The sequence below is a fragment of the Dipteris shenzhenensis genome, chromosome 17 (assembly GCF_047967505.1).
Source record: "Dipteris shenzhenensis isolate YYH24624 ecotype China chromosome 17, Dip_SZ_1.0, whole genome shotgun sequence".
Classification (NCBI taxonomy): Eukaryota; Viridiplantae; Streptophyta; class Polypodiopsida; order Gleicheniales; family Dipteridaceae; genus Dipteris; species Dipteris shenzhenensis.
The window spans coordinates 49,208,750-49,221,094 of NC_141612.1; the positions used below are offsets into that span (position 1 = coordinate 49,208,750).

The 12,345-nt window shown below is 43.2% G+C and overlaps 1 pseudogene; it reads left to right on the forward strand.

Annotated features, from left to right (window-relative positions):
- Positions 1-369: 369 nt before the first annotated feature.
- On the forward strand, positions 370-1,059 carry LOC147892229 (putative germin-like protein 8-1 pseudogene; annotated as a pseudogene).
- Positions 1,060-12,345: the final 11,286 nt, after the last annotated feature.

The window sequence follows — 12,345 nt, forward strand, 5'->3', positions numbered from 1 at the left end:
GTGAAGCCAAAGGTTTTAATTGTTGTCATTTGTACATAATGTCTTCTTAAAGATGAATGGAGTGTCCCTTTATGACGGTAGTATTACATAAAGGAGACTATCAAGAAGCACATGCAAGGATTAGAGGAGGGAAACAAGGCAAAGCCCATGGACGCGCCGAGTCAAGGGAGTAGTGAACTTGCTTCCGCAACGAAGGAACTCTCTTATAACAAGACTTGGTCGATGCTGCTAATTCTTATAAATACCAGCTGTGGAGCCGAGGAGCAACAGCAGCATTTCCAGCACTAACTCAAATTCCACATACATCTCTCGCAGTCCTCCTACCTCCTAACAGCCTGCGATGTAGCGAACCATCATCCTCATCCATCCATGACTAGACGTGCTTCCTTCCTCAACTCCATACTCCCCACGCTTTTGGGCGCAGCAGCACTCCTCCTCGCTTTCGCTGCCCCCCATGCTACGGCCGCAGATGCCGATCCTTTGCAAGATTTCTGCGTCGCTCTGAAAGATGATGCTATCACCATCAATGGCCTTGTGTGCAAGAACCCCACTCAAGTCTACGCATCAGACTTCACGTCCCCCTTGCTGCGCAGCGCATCGGCCATGTTCAGCCTGGGCTCCGCCGTGAACCTCGCCCATGCCCAAACCTTTCCTGCGCTCAACACGCAGGGTCTGTCCATCGCTCGCATAGATTACCAACCCAACGGCCTCAACCCACCCCACGTCCATCCTCGCGCCACCGAAGTCCTCTTCCTCGCTCAAGGCACCTTAGTCGTCGGATTCGTCGACACCAACAACACCCTCTTTCAGCAAACTCTTCATGTTGGGGACCTCTTTGTCTTCCCCCGAGGCCTTGTGCACTTCCTGCTCAATGCGGACAAGCATCGTCCCGCCCTCTCCATCTCCGCGCTCAACAGTCAGAATCCCGGTGTCTCCAAATTGGCCCCAGCCCTCTTCGCGACCAGCCCTCCTCTCCCAGGCCAAGTGCTGGAGGCAGCTTTCGGCATAGACAAGCACGACGTCTACGCTCTCGTCGACAGCGTCAATACGACTCTCTGAGATCACGCGGTTAATCCGGATCCCTCATATACGACTTATTATAAGTTATAACGTGCCAATTGATTTGTCTATCAACGAACTGCCCACAAATTTTACAAAGATGTGGAACATGCTAGGGCTAAGGAATCTCAAGGGCGCCCATTCCTTACATGAATTAGGAGCATGTTTTAACTTTGAGAATGAGACTAATACCTTTACACAGACTACAAAGCATTTGATTTGCATACCTCATCATTATATTATTTTGCCAAATCACCTCCCATTTCCCTTGTGTATGCACCAATTTTGCACTCTTCAATCCCACACTCATGCAATTATAAAGCACTATCGCTTATTAAAAGTTTCTAGTGTTTCATTTTTTATGCTATTGCTCCAGTATTGCATTTTGTCTAAAAAGTAATAATATGGGATGGGCCACATACCTACTTCACATAATATAATTACCAAGTGGCCATTAAAAGAGATCATGTACTCAGAGGCATGGTATTCTTTTGGAGCTTCTTTTGCTTCATTGAATGGCATGGTTCAAAAGGTAGAACATATCTCCAAACTCATTTTGATATTCGGCAACATGTTCATAAAATTACAAAGAACTACCCAAGATTAATTTTAAAAGAAGGAACATAATAAATATCAAATCAAATTAAAGAAACACTAAAGGCATTCTATTAAAGGTGATGCAAATACATTTCTTATACTTCCCTTCACGATGCACATAAAGACCTTCAAGTAGAGTTGTAATTTTTTGAGATTCAAATGTTAGATTAATTTGATGGGTCATTGACTTATACCATAAAGATAATGTTAACAAGAGTTGCATTGTTATTGCACACAATACAGTGTTCCAGGATCGCACAAAGCACATAGAGGTGGACTGACAATTTTCTCATCAGAGATTGATGATTGAGTGGTGGAGCTTGCTATAGGTGTTTGACAAAGGAGGATATTGCTGATCCCTTGACAAAGGCATTGTCTCCAGAGCAACTTGAATATCTTCTTTAGTGTGTGGTATATGGTCACAGCCAGGCTTGAAAGTGTGTGAAACTAAAAAAACTCACTTGATAAATTTTTGCCAGGATTTAATAATATAAGTATAGCTTCGATAAAAATATCCATGGTTGATAGAAATACAACCAATCCAGCAATCCCTTGAGGGCTGTGGTTGGTGGTTCCAAGCTAATTAATTCTCACTCCTCAAAACCATAGAAGGTCCTCTTTTTATTATTGTAAGTCGACAGGGTCTTCTTTGAACAACTGTTGCATTAGTGTGGATGCCTCTATTCAAGAGCTTGCGGTACCTTCTTCTTCCACCTTTTAAAGCACATGGTTGAATTTAGAGACTTGGGTGGTTACCTGGTCATTGGATAGCTCATATTGGCTCCCTTGCTTATCGTGAGCCATTTCTCAAATTTCTCTTGCATGAACTCATGAGGACCTCATGCACCAAGTTCTATGCTTTGATAAGACATTTTTTTCTAGCAATGGTTTGGATATTCACCATGTCCCTTAGGAATTGTGGCCCTACTATGGGTCAAGCACCATTTCCTCAACTTCTTCACGTGGGTTATTGATCATACCACCATTTGAGGAAACAGAGGAGGATGTCAATAGGGTGGTCGTGTCTTCACCCAAACCACCCTAGATGATCAACTTATTGTGTCTCTTCTAATTTTAGTAGCACCCTTGGTAGTTACTCACACAAATTTAGTTTCCTCCCCAAGTTGTGTACTCACACTTACCTTGTCCCTTTTGGCCTACTTGTGAACCTCTCTATTAAAGGCTTTACTCTACAACCTCATGATTGCATTCAAGGAAATTTATGACAGTTGTCCTCTATCAATGCATAATAGATTAAGGCTTGTAGTCTTGGGCAGCAAGTATTGAAGGCCTTCGCATTGGACAATCCTTATAAATATGGTTAGCTCCATACCCACTAGACAATGGTGCTAGTGCATTAGTTTCCATGGTGGCTATTAGGGATTCTTAGTTGCAATGGTGGCTAGTAGGGATTCGTTGTCCTTGTAATGGAAATCCTTTAGATAATGCGAGCTCCTTGACACTTATAACCTGTGATTAGCTGATTAGCCACTCTCTTGAATGGACATTCATTGGCCCTCTGAGGACCTTGGCACATATAACATTGAAACGGTGGTTTCTTTGTCAACCTATTCATATCCCTCACTTTCTGAGAGATGGGATCCATTTGGTAGACGTAAATGTATTAGTCATCATGTATAACATAATGCCTAAGAAAACTAGATAGATTCACATTTTCCTCATATTGTGAGTAGTCATTTTCGTTGTGATCATGCTTGTGTTCTTCCTAGTCACTGGGTAGCTCTTCTACCATCACTTCATTCATGGGATTGATTCACGGTGGTGGTGGTTGTGGTTTCAATATTGGCAAGCATAATGGAATTTTTTGAGCTCTATACTACCCTTGATTAGCAAACATGGTTCCTTGTATCAATACAAGAAGTCAATTGTGCTTGATTGGTATCAACACAAGAACCTTGGAATTCTCTACACACAGGAGTTTTTACATACGAGAATTCCTCTTCATCGTCCTTGGGAGGTTGTACCATAGTACGAGGGAGTCTTTTAAGAGAGTCTCATGATAAAAGTTGTACTATTACAGGAATCTCCTTTTGTTTCATGCTCTTCAATATACTTGTTGACAAATGCCAACCTTTGTGCTACAAGAATGACAAGATTTTATTAATGCTGGTCTAGATAGAGTGACATGGATAGCAACTATGTGCCGACATTGAAGCCTGGATTCCACAACTAAAATGGAATTTTCTAACTTTCTTTTGGCTGTGATGCTGCCAGGTGAGTGGCATGCCTCTCCATTAGATTTGCAAGGTAGAATCTTAGGTAAGACTTTAAGGAAAAGGATGATGGCAACTTGGGGGAGTACACTTGCATACCTCGTGATGAAGGATATCATACTCTCGACTTTTCTTGTATACTTTTGCATAAATATGTTTGATTGAAATGAGAATTGTAAGGTGAACTACTAGGCCTTTTTGGTTTTCACCATTTGAAAATCTTCAAGAAATTGCTTCCTTGGATTCTCAACTTAGAAATGCAGCTAGGGTAATAATCATTTACAATTTCAAACAAGGAAACAATCTTGAAGCTTAAGACATGAATTAGCCTTGATGATCCCTGTTGCTGCACCTTTAAGCACTTATAAATTTATTGAAATAGTAGGTAACACACACACACTTGCAAGTTTGTTTGGATTTCAAAGATCCTAACTTGGTGAATTTTCTTGTTTCTCCATAGGTCCCTTCTTGGTTGGAGAGCCTCGCCAGACTTGGCCAAGAGGATCCATTACTGGCCTCCTCACTAGCATGCTAGGACATCATGATGATGTTCATTAAAAAGGTTCATGGAGACATAACAAGCATGGACTATGTTATAGAAATTATATTTATGATATATCTTGCTTTGGGACATTATTATTTTTAGTCGAGTGTGACTATGGCAAAGTACTCCATAGGAGCACACCGGACGCGGTGGGGGTCCTAGTGGATACTTTGTGTGGTTAGTTGGGGACACCTGACTAGCTTGTGTTTTGCCATGCTAGATGATCGGTATTGTGGGTGATTCCATGTTAATACTGATGTCGCTAGTGTTACTGGTGTTGTGCTTGATTATTATGCTTTGAGCGCAGTTATGTTGGGATCGGTTGATTCGGTGATTCGTTCAATCGATTGTTAATAACTAATGTAATTGGCGGCTTGAGTACAGGTGCTGGAACTCATAGCGAGGATTGGAGTTAGTGCGAGGGTACTGATCGAGGTGTTGCACAGCGCATTATATATGGCCATGGGCCAATTTTGTATTTGTTTAATTATTACAAGTTTGAGCAATATATTTTGTTGAGGACATAAATCATTTTGGGCCCTAAGATGGCTATGTAAAGCAAATCCCTCATTTTTGGATAGGAGGGATAATTTTGGCTCCTTGGTGCTTTTATGAAATATCATAAATACTCTAGATAGGGAAGCATGAGCCACTCATCTAGGGGGGGAGATTGTACCCATTCTGCTGTCGCTTTCATAATGTGATTGTGTTCTCTTTCTCCAGTTGATTAAGTGGTGAATTTGTGTGAAAAGAATTACCTTCTAGTTTCAGTGGTATCAGAGCCTAGGTCACGCTCTTGTGAAGAAATTAAAGAGAAGCCCTCTGGAAGATTCAAGAGTACTATGTGATGCTTATGCATGAAATAAAGCTCGTGGTTGTGGGGGAGAGAAATTTTGCATCGAGGGATGTGGGCATCGAGCCTTAGGCTATGAACTTTGAGGATCGCGCCAAGTATTAAACTCAGAGTCATCATCATGGGAGCCTTACAGTAGCTCGTTCGTGAACTTCGGAGATTTTTGGGACTTGGGAGTAGCCGTTGTCGCATGCGGAATGACCTGCAGTAAATTCCTCCTGCGCGGCCCCATTTACAGGACCTATAGCCATCGCGATTCACGCAACCGCCTCTAGTTTTGGGAGTCTTTTCCTCTATGCATGCCTCACTGTAGGCATGGACCAGCAGTCACTATAGACTCTTCTAGAGTCTCTCTTCCTTCAATTCTGCACGTAGACCCACGCAGTCCTATTATAGACCTATAGTCAGCAGCTTCTGCCCGCGCGCAAGACTCCATCGCACCACCTTTGCAAAAATAGCTTCTACAAAAGATTGAAAATGATTGGGCGTATCTGCTATTGCCATCATTTCTGAAATCTCGCACACATTTCCTAAATTCAAGGACTCTGAGGATTGATGTGTAGCGTCTTCTAGTTAAAGCATTTCTTTGATATATATATATATCAAAACAAGGGACCTCAAGGTGTAAGGCCCTTTAAAGGATTTATATATATATATATATAAAGAAAGAAGGAAAGAAAGAGATGAAGAGGAGAATGCAACAAGTCATATACGAGGCTCAACAAGGCGAAGACCATTGCCAATTCTGAATGCTTGAGTCAAGAAGGCAATTGGAACCATGAATCACAACCACCCATGCTCCAAGAGCAGTTAGATGCACTTCAGGCACAATTAGCCGATGAGCGTGAGCATAGGGAGAGATTGGAAAAGTTAATCATTGGTAAGAAAAGGAAGAGACATTCATCTGATGATGAGTCATCCGACGATGATTCTGACAATGTACTATTATTAGGACAGTCAAAGCCACATTGAGAGCACAAAATTCGAGGAAGAAGAGTAAGATAAGTAGAAAAGCTTTCTCATTTCAAAATTTTGATGGAAAGAAAGAAGTATGCACTGTATTGTCTTAGATCAGTTAGCTAGATGATTATTTTTCGGGGGAGAATTTCTCTGAAAAAGATAAGATTAAATGTGCTGCAAATCATTTAGTAGAGAGTGCTACACTTTGGTGGAACATCACTAAGCACAGTAAAAGGTGACCAAAATCTTGGAAGTCTTTTCAAAATCTCATCAAGCGAGATTTCCTTCCCTCACATTTCAAAGCAAAAGCTAGACAACAATGGGACACTTTCAGGCAGTTCGATAAGGAAACGATCTCCACATATACTGATAGATTTTGGCAGACATTGATCCAACTACAGTCCTTAGAGAAAATTAATGAGCGAGATCAACGCAGAAAGTATGTGGCAGGTCTAAAGTCTAAGTTGAGAGCCGAGATTAACATGTTTCATCCTCGCTCACTGAGCTCAGCAATTTCTCTTGCAATGAATTGTGAAAGGAAGAATGGGATCCCAAAAGAAGGAAAAGATCTGGAACGGCATGTACCTTTCCATAAGAAAAAGAGATTTGATAAAAAGCCCTTCTTTAAATCTAAAAATGGTTTTGTACCAAGAAGACAGATTCTTCTTCAAAGCCAAACGGTGGGACTTTTTCGAAGAAAGAAATAAGGTGTTTCAAGTGCAACAAGCTGGGACACATAGCCACTGAGTGTCTTGAAAGAAAGAAGACCTCGACAGCGAAAGTGCACATGATTGATGACGAAGCAGCCAAGCAAGAGGGAGGTAAGTATAATTGTCATGCTCTTCTAAAGATGAAAGGTTTCATTAATGGCAAAGAGGTTGTTATTTTGCATGATGATGGTACTACACATGATTTCATTTCGGAAAGAACCTTAGCAAAGCTAAACCTAGAGTCAAAGGTGGAGCTATGCCAAGCTGATTTCTGCCCAATACCAATAGTCCCTCTGACCAACATGAGAATTCTGGTTATATCCACAAAGACACAAGAGCGGACTTTTGCTCAAGTGCTGGTAGATGGCGGTTCGAGGGTCAATATCATCACTTTGAAGACCTACCAAGAAATGGGATGGATGTCTTGGGAGTCAGCACCATTCTTAGTCCACATGGCTGATCATCGTCCACTTGGAATCCTACGGGCCATTGTTGTGGAGGTGGCAGGCATATCATTTGTGGTGTCCTTCATGGTGCTCAACGTGGAAGCCGCAACACTAGAGTATAGCATCCTCTTGGGTAGGCCTTAGTTGCAGCAAGCAAAAGTCAAGCAAAATTGGGAGCAGAATGTCATTTCAGTGCGGAGAGGAAAGAAGAAAAGTGCGGGTCACAATGGGAGTGGCGGCACCTTTGGCAGATGTGATACGACCTATGTTGGCCGAGATGGTGCACATGGCAGATGGATTGGAGGATGATGAGGAGGAGGAAGCATTTCTCAAAGCAAATCCGGAGTTAGTTCCTATCTTCACCATCGATGTGGAAAGCATTATGGAAAGTTACATGCATCAAAGTCTTTTGACAGGTGTGGCTAGCACAATTCCGAAGGAGGCGACTGAGCCCCATCAAGTAGTAGTGGATATGGATCAACGTGATCTCTTATAGCAGGAGAGAGAATTTGAACGGATGAGCCGAGTCACACGAGTTTAGGAAGATGCTCTGGATATGGTTTATCTAGGAGATGATGGAGCATCTAAACCAGTCAAAATTAGCACATTGTTGATGGCTAAATTCTGCAGTGAATTGATTGCCCTCTTGCAGGAATTTTTCAATGTGTTCACCTGAGATTATGCGGATATGACGGGTCTGGATCCAAAATTTTACCAACATCAGGTCAACCTCAGACCAGATGTGATGCCGACAAAGATACAAAGGTATCAAATGAATCCGCACGTGGCCAAGCAAGTGCATGAAGAACTGGAGGGCCTGTTGCAGGTGGGATTCATCGTACCGATTGAGAATCCGGAGTGGATTTCCTCGATTTTCATTGTGCCAAAAAAAATAAGAAATTGCATATTTGTGTCGACTACCACAAGTTGAATGCGGCCATTGTACCTGATCCATTTCCCTTACCATACAAGTGGCGGGGCATGAGGTGTACTCTTTCTTGGATGGATATAGCGGGTACAACCAAATCTGAATGGCTCCGGAAGACCAACCCAAAATAGCATTCATAACATCATGGGGGGTCTATGTCTGCACAGTCATGTGGTTTGGATTGTGGAATGCTCCCTCGACCTTTCAGCGAGCAATGCAGGAGATTTTTGGCTTCTATTTGACAAAATTTCATGTGAATTTTCCAGGATGACCTCAGTGTGTTCGGCACATTCACTGAGCACTTGGAGCATTTGCGGAAGTGTTTCCAAAGAATGTAGGGAAGTATCCTTCAGTCTGAATCCTATGAAATGCGCTTTCACAGTCCACAGCGGCCGACTCCTGAGGCATGTGATCTCGACGGAAGGAATTGCGGTGGATCCAAACAAAGTGGCAATAATTATGCAAGCCCCAGCACCAACAACACCTAAGGAGTGCTTGTGATTCTTGGGCCAAATTCGATGGCATGGCAGACATCTGTGGTTCCTGGCTCACATGACGATTCCCTTGAATGCATTGGCTCATGTGGAACCGAAGGCATTTGTGTGGATTGCAGAGTGCGACCAAACATACCTGCAACTCAAGATTTACTTTCCAGAGCACTGGTGCTAATGTCTCTGGATTGGGAGAATAATTTTTATGTGTTTATGGATGCCTTGGATAAGGCAATTGGGAGTGTCTTGATGTAGGAAGATGTAGATAAATGGTATCGCCCAGTCTATGACACAAGCCAATGGCTCTCAACAGCCAAAAAGAATTACTATGTCACGAAGCAAGAAGGACTAGGCATGATCTATTCTGTCAAGAGATTCTGGCATTATTTGTTGGGCCGACCTTTTGTATTCCATGTTGATCATTCTGCATTGTTGTATTTGGTAAAACATCAAAGTTTTACAGGCCGATTGGCATGTTGGGAGTTGCTGCTACAGGAATATGATTTTGATGTGATTCGTCGGTCGAGCTTGCAGCATGCAGTTGTAGATTACCTATCTCGACTAGAGTCTAGAGAATTGCCAATGAGAGTAAAGGATGAGTTTCCTGATGTGGAGCTAGTGGCAATTTTTTGGGCGGATCCGATCACGACAGAGGCCGAAGTTGTCCCAGAAGGACCATGGTCATGGTATGATGAGATGCTCTCATTCCTATCTACTGGCATCATGCCCAAGTACATGAATAGAGACCAGAGGAAACACTTGGCATTGTGGAGCTGATCCTTTGAAGTAGTCTTGGGGCAGTTGTTCCAGCAACACCTGACAGAGGTGCTGCTACAGTGTATTCCACCTCATGAACAAGAGGTGGTGCTAATGGAAGCCCATTGTGGGGTTTTGGGTGGCCATTTTGTGGGCCAAGTCACCCCACAAAGAAAGTTTTGTAGGCAGGTTTATGGTGGCCAACCGTGCAGAAGGATGCCAGATGGTTTGCAAAAAGTTGCAACCTTTGCCAATGGTTGGGCCAGCCCATTGATCGAAATCGCATGCCACTCAACCCTATCTTGCCTCTAGAGCCATTTCAAAAGTGGGCTCTAGATTTCATGGGTCCATTCAACCGCAGCTACCTGCACAAGGAATTGTTACACTCTAGTAGCCACGGATGATTGTATCAAATGGGTGGAAGCTTGGGCTTTATGGGACAATACCATAAAGTCGATCGCAAAATGCCTATACTGCGATGTGTTCACTTAGTTCGGGTGCCCAATTGAGATTGTTAGCGATAGGGGGACTCACTTTATTAATAAGGTCATCAAGTGGATGAATTCTTTTTATATGGTGATTCACAAGAAGTCTTCCCCCTATTATCCATAGGCTAATGGATTGGCAGAGTCTACAAATCATACTTTCAAGCAGATTATGTTGCTATTGGTGAATTAGCATCGCACTGATTGGGATGAGAAGTTACTGGCAGCACTATGGGCTTACCGCACATCATTCAAGGTGGCCACAGGGTTGACTCATTTCAAATTGGCATTTAACCTAGAAGCAATTACATCAATTGAGCATATTGTTCCAAGTCTGAGGATTGTAGTAGAGGACAATATTCTTCCGTAGGACTCTATGGTATTCCGGTTGGATGTTCTCGATCAATTGGATGATATGCGGCTGGAGAGCTATTATCTCACCTTGGAGGTTCAAGCACGGTGCAAGCGGAGGGTGGATTTGGCCTCAAAGAAAAAATCTTTTGAGTGCGGGCAACTGGTTCTTCTAGAAATTCAACACTCGCCTTGGAAGGATGCCAAGGAAGTTAAAATTGCGATGGCCGGGTCCACTCTGGAATTTTTCATGATTATGAATTGACATCATTTTATCTTATGGATTTGCAAGGGCACGTACTTCCAAACCCAGTTAATGGTTTTCGGCTTTGTCCATACCAAAATGACAACAGTCTTCAGTGACCATTTTCGATCTCTAATGGGGCACAGATTTCCTAGGTTGGGATGGAGGCAGCAGATCTATCACATGAGGACATGTGGCAAAAGGGTTTGCGGCATGATGACAGCAGTCTTCAGTGAGGTCCTATCCTAGCCGCCATGCAACTACGTATCGTAAGGGCGGGGTATTGACAATCTGGATTGCAGCTCTTGTACCAATTGCTTGCTGCTTTCTCTTCATCGCACTTACAGTTCTCATGACTTCATTCAGCTTCCAGCTTTCATCTGCATTCAGTGCTCTCTCTTTCCTTCTCCTTCGAATAGCTATGAGAATGGCTCATGCTCAATTTCTTCTTCTTCCACTAGTTTACATTGATTCTTAGTCGATCAATGCTCATCTTGAGCTATTATGTATTCGAAGTTTCAGTAGCATTGATTGGCAAAGGGTACTTGTTCATCCAGCAGCATCGACGCAGTGCTAGCAGTTGGTGGTAGGATCTGAAGTGAAATTTTTGGAGGAGCATCAAGAGCTGACGATGCAATTGACTTACCAGTGCCTATTCTTGCCTATGGATGGAGTATTGATCATGCAACCAATGTGCTCCGCAGAGGCAATGGAGGTAGAGTTTGGAGCTCATGTTGGTGGAGAATACAAGGTGAGTGGGTGCTCGAATGCGCAGATGAGGGATCTATATTGGTGGATACTCGAATCCGTGTTCTTGTAGGCTAAAACTTATACAATCACCCCTCGAAGTCGAGGGATAAATGCGGTGGCTAAGCAGTAGTTGGTGCCATGAGAGCAGATTCTGAAGGAGCAAATTCATGCAGATGCTCTACGGGTGGCGACAGTAGTGGAGAAGAAGCAGGCAGTGAATTCTAAGATTGGGCAAATTCTGGAGATATTGTTCCCCTTGCATTTGGAGTCTATGGCACCTCGATGGTCTATTGCCTTGGTACTCACTCTCGAGCCTGAGGGGCCTGCACAGGAAGAAGCTGAGGGGTCTATTGGGTGAGTGGCTAAGAAGCAACAAAGAAAAGGGCCTCACCTTAGTTAGGAGGTGGTCTCTACCTTTGCACCCTTGACTCCTTCACATGCAGGTGGAATGGGGAGTATCTTCACCAATGGGGTGGCATCCACACAAATTACTGTATCTACACCACTCATCAGTCATGGTGGAAAAGGGTGACAGTGACTCCAGTTGTGGGGGTTAAAGGTCACTGTGCCTTTACCCCGGTTATGTACAATACTCAAATACATATATAAATGAATGAAAAAGAAGATTAGGTGGTTCTGCACCCACCAAACTTGTGTGGCTCTCTGTCTCTCTCTCTCCTTCTTCCATTCTTGCTTCCGTTGAGAGCACTCTCAACTGGTATCAGAGCCCGGGTGATCTAGCTGAGCGTGCCTGAATGCTTTAAAGCTCAGCAACTCTGTGGGAGAAAGGAGAAGCTCTGTGGGAAGCTTTGTGGGTGACTTTACTTGCATCCGAGTATGCAGAGACCTTGGAGGAACATTTGGAAAAGTCACTTTGGCTTTGCGAAGTGGTTTTGAGAGCCTGTTAAGAGCTTTCAAAGAAAAAGTCATTTTTTGA